At 39.2% G+C, this 3094-nt stretch overlaps 1 non-coding gene across 1 annotated transcript; it reads left to right on the forward strand.

Moving 5' to 3' along the window:
* Positions 1–1338: 1338 nt before the first annotated feature.
* On the forward strand, positions 1339–1445 carry LOC126495289 (U6 spliceosomal RNA). The gene has a single exon (XR_007590131.1). It is a non-coding gene; the product is annotated as a U6 spliceosomal RNA (small nuclear RNA).
* Positions 1446–3094: the final 1649 nt, after the last annotated feature.

Below are 3094 nucleotides of genomic sequence, written 5' to 3' on the forward strand. Positions count from 1 at the left end.
AAAATTGGCATTGGACCAACAACTGTTATTCTCCCGAATTAAATCACTTTCCCTCTTCTCTTTTCTTCTTCCAGGTACTCCCAGTTACCATTGCTCAAAACATTTATTTGTCCCTGAAATAAATTAATAACTTTTAACCTCTTTTTGTGGATTATTATTATAACATATGCATGTATGTATGTTCATTCACACACACACATACACATACACACACACACACACACATGACTTGCTAAGTCCTAGAGTAGAAGGTCCAACTGTCTATGTATTGCTTTTATTGGTTAATCAATAAAGAAACTGCTTGGTCTGTTAGGGAAGAACTGAGGTAGGCAGAAAAGACAGAACTGAATTCTGGGAGGAAAAAAGCAGAGACAGAGAGAGAGCCACCATGTAACTGCCAGGTCAGATATGCTGAATCTTTCCCAGTAAGCCAGAACCTCATGATGATATAGAGATTATTAGAAATGGGTTTAATCAAGATGTGAGAATTGGCCAATAAGAGGCTAGAGATAATGGACCCGACAGTGTTTAAATGAATACAGTTTCTGTGTGATTATTTCAGGTGTAAGATAGCCAGGTGGCTGGGACAACAAGCAGCCCATTCCTCCTGGCACAGAATGGTGCTCCAATGTGGTAGACTGACTCCATGTAAAATCTGAGAGAGCTCCAAAAAGAATACAGAGTTTAATACAGCTACTTGCTGTTCATTTGAAGCATGCTGCAGCTGCTTTAAGAAAAATTTTTTTTGATTCAGCTGTAGTGAGAAAAAAGGTTATGGTAGTTTTAAAGTGCCAGCTTCCTGGGCTATGCTGCAAGCTCATCTCTGGTTCCTGAAGAAGACAAAGCATTTGAATGGGGTTTGTGAGTAAAGTGCTATGGTTTGTTTGATGGCAACTGGACTCACTGTGTGCCTAGAAGGGGTCATTACCTCACAGCAGCTCAGAGGTACAAGCAGCACCACCATGTTAGCAGTGCCCATGGCTCAGAGGAACAAACAGTTCCACCATGTTGGACTGGGTGGGGCAAGCCCCCAGTACTTGTATTTGACCTAGGATTTCTGCAGCTTACATTCTTGAGCACTTACTATTTTAAAAGCCTAAAGCGAAATTGTTCCTGGACAGTAAAGAATTACAGATTCAGAATAGGACAGATTAATATATAAGCAACCTCTAAATGGGTCATGGTGTTGTATAAATGTACGCAGGCTTGGAAGAAAAAAGATAAAGAGTATACAGAGTCATGAAATAAAGTTAATACTTTAAAAAAAAGGGTAAAGTCCTTAAAGAGACAGAGGAGATAATCATAGATTAAAGGAAGTAAAACAAAAATAAGGAACGTGTGCTCGCTTCGGCAGCACATATACTAAAATTGGAACGATACAGAGAAGATTAGCATGGCCCCTGCGCAAGGATGACACACAAATTCGTGAAGCGTTCCATATTTTTATGATAATCAAAACACAAAGCATACAGAATAAAGAAAGGATATTAAGAGCCGCAAAGGAAAAAGGCCAAGTTACTTACAAAGGTAAACCTATCAGAATTACACCTGACTTCTCTATGGAAACCATGAAAGCCAGAAGGTCCTGGATAGATGTTCTTCAGAAACTAAGAGATCATGGATGCAAGCCCAGACTACTATACCCAGCCAAGCTTTCGTTCACTATAAATGGAGAAAACAAAATTTTCCAGGATAAAAACAAATTTAAACAATATGTAGCCACAAATCCAGCCTTACAGAAAGTAATAGAAGGAAAATCTCTAACCAAGGAGTCCAACAATGACCACAATAACTCAGACATCTAGAGACCCGTCACCAGCGCAACTCAAAGAAGGGACGCACACGAACTCTACTACTAAAGAAGTGACCGGAGTTAACATCCCCTGGTCATTAATATCACTTAATGTCAATGGGCTCAACTCACCTATAAAAAGGCACAGGCTAAGAGATTGGATACGAAATCAGGATCCAACATTCTGCTGTTTACAAGAAACACACCTCAAACACAGAGACAGGCACCTACTCAGAGTAAAGGGCTGGGAAAAGGCTTATCAAGCAAATGGACCTAAGAAACAAGCAGGTGTGGCCATACTAATTTCTAACAAACTTGACTTCAAACTTAAATCAATCAGAAGAGATGGAGAGGGACATTTTATACTCATAACAGGATCAATTCATCAAGAGGAAGTCTCAATCCTGAATATCTACGCCCCTAATATAAAAGCACCCACATACGTAAAAGAAACATTACTAAAACTCAAGGCAGCCATCAAACCGCACACACTAATAGTGGGAGACTTCAACACTCCTCTCTCACCAATGGACAGGTCAATCAGACAGAAACCTAACAGAGAACTAAGAGAATTAATGGAGGTAATGAATCAATTGGACTTGACAGACATCTATAGAATATTCCACCCAAATCGGAAAGAATATACCTTCTTCTCTGCAGCTCATGGAACCTTCTCGAAAATTGACCACATACTCGGTAACAAAGCAAACTTCCACAGGTACAAAAACATATTAGTAACCACCTGTATCTTATCAGATCACCATGGATTAAAGTTAGAATTCAACAACAACCCTACCCCCAGAAAGCCTACAAACTCATGGAAACTGAACAGTCAACTACTGAACCACACCTGGATCAAGGAAGAAATAAAGAAAGAAATTAAAGTCTTCCTTGAATTCAATGAAAATAAAGAAACAACCTACTCAAACTTATGGGACACTATGAAAGCAGTCCTGAGAGGAAAGTTCATAGCACTAAGTGCCCACTTAAAGAAAACAGAGAAGGCACACATTGGAGACTTAACAGCCCACCTGAAAGCTCTAGAAAAAAAAGAAGCAGACTCACCTAGGAGGAGTAGAAGACTGGAAATAATCAAACTGAGGGCTGAAATCAACAAAATAGAAACACAGAAAACAATCCAAAGAATCAATGAAACAAAAAGCTGGTTCCTGGAGAAAATCAACAAGATTGATAAACCTCTATCCAAACTAATAAAACGCCAGAGAGTGAATATGCAAATTAATAAGATCAGAAATGAAAAGGGGGACATAACCACAGACACAGAGGAAATTCAAAGAATCA

Source organism: Alexandromys fortis, unplaced genomic scaffold, assembly GCF_014885135.2.
Source record: "Alexandromys fortis isolate MF-2015 unplaced genomic scaffold, M_Fortis_MF-2015_v1.1 scaffold_417, whole genome shotgun sequence".
NCBI classification, from domain to species: Eukaryota; Metazoa; Chordata; class Mammalia; order Rodentia; family Cricetidae; genus Alexandromys; species Alexandromys fortis.